This window comes from Plecotus auritus, assembly GCF_963455305.1.
Source record: "Plecotus auritus genome assembly, chromosome: 13".
NCBI lineage: Eukaryota > Metazoa > Chordata > Mammalia > Chiroptera > Vespertilionidae > Plecotus > Plecotus auritus.
In genome coordinates this window covers 13212918-13214928 of record NC_137779.1, presented here as the reverse complement: position 1 = coordinate 13214928, position 2011 = coordinate 13212918, and positions in this window count along the sequence as shown.

Below are 2011 nucleotides of genomic sequence, written 5' to 3'. Positions count from 1 at the left end.
TTTGTTTTCTGCATTTTCTTTTTCCCTTTCTCTCTCTCTATTTTTTTAAAATTATGTGTATTTTCTCTTTTCTCCCTAACTTAACTTGTATTAATTCTGTTATAAAGAATAAAATAAGCCCTGACCAGTTTAGCTCAATGGATAGAGCCTTGGCCTGTGGACTGAAAGGTCCCAGGTTCGATTCCAGTCAAGAGCATGTACCTTGGTTGCGGGCACATCCCCAGTAGGAGGTGTGCAGGAGGCAGCTGATTGATGTTTCTCTCTCATCGATGTTTCTAACTCTCTATCCCTCTCCCTTCCTCTCTGTAAAAAAATCAATAAAATATGTTTTTAAAAAGAATAAAATAAAACACCAATCTGAGCTAGTTAAACAAGGTTTGTTCATTTTGTGAAAAACTCATAGTTGTGTACTTTCTGCACTTTTTCGTGTATATTAATCTTGAGTAGAAATACTGCTACCCAACTTCAAAATACACACAAAATCATCAAGAATATTTTAAAGCCAGTCCAGCTTTTAAAACGGAGATGAGATTCAGGCAACATAAAATTAACCATTTATTTAAAGTGAACAATTCAGTGGCATTTAATTTATTTACAATGTTGTGCAACCACCACCTTTATCTAGTTCCAAAACATTTTCGTCACCCCAAAAAGGAACCCTGTGCCCAGTGAGCAGTCACTCCCCATTCCTCCCCCATCCCCACCCCCACCCCCAGCCCCTGGCCACCACCAATCGACATTTTTGTCTCTATGGATTTGACTATCCTGGATATTTCATATAAACAGAATTTAAAACAATACAATTTTTCAGTCAATGGATTTCATATAAAAATTCAAAGCTCCAGCTTCTTTTGATCAATATCTGACCAAACTTGGCCCATATCCCCACAGACAACAACTGGCTGAAGCTGAGTCATCGCTGGCCTAATTGACAAAGCGTGAGTCTAAACTCCACAACCCCACCTGGCTCTAGCTCTTCTATGTCACTCTCCGGGCTCCTGGAGCATTTGGGATTCAAGTCCCTGGATAAGGGCCTCTCAGACCCTTTTCATTTGTTAAAATCCTGAGGGTCTCCAGAGGCATGAGACACACCAGGAAAAAATAAGAGAAACTTGGACGGGGAATAAGAGGGAATGAATCTCAATTCCACCACTTACCGGTATGAACCACCTCGCTTCTCTGAGCCTCAGTTTTCTGAACTGTAAAATGGGCGTCATAATAATACCTACCTCCTGGGGTTATGTTAAATGCAAAGCATTGGATACAGTCATTCCTATCCCTGTAGACGACAGACGCTGCTACCACAGCTCTCCTAATATTCAGAAGTGGGGAAGGGAGGCTCAGAGAGGTTAGCAATATATTGAAGGCAACTCAGCAAACCGGAGGCCAAAGCTAATTGCCCTGTTACCCTGTGACGAGTGGAAGTCAGTGCTCCGCAGTGAAGGGTGGGAGACGTTTGAAAGCTTGGGGACTTTGGGTGGGGAGGACACAAGTTCTTTCTGGAAGGGATCAATGCTTGACCTTGAGTAATTCCATCTCTGGCTTATGCAAGTGATAACGGTACTGACGTGATGGTAGTTGGGCCGGGAGGACAGAAAAAAAACCCTTTGATGTGCTCTGGACCTTGATGTCATAGCAGTTGCTCAGCCTCCACAGCAATCATGGAGGCTTCCCACCCCCTAAACCTCAGGCAACCAGAGAGTGGAGCCCCTCCTACTGGCTCAGAAGAGCCCATTATTAATTCCCTCCCCGGGAAGTCGGAGAACCATATTTTTAAAAACACTAGCATTACTTAAAATTAAATAATAGTAAAGATTAAATGAAAAAGAAACAAAAATTAAATAATATAAGCTTACAATTAAACTGTATTGAAAACAAAGGAATAAGTGCTCAAATCACCTCCCTTCCTCGTTGTTTTACTACAGTTTACTATTACCTGTGCTCTTGTGTCTTCCATCGGTGTTCCATGTTACTGCACATGCCATTCTCAAACCCAAGTTCAGTGACCTCA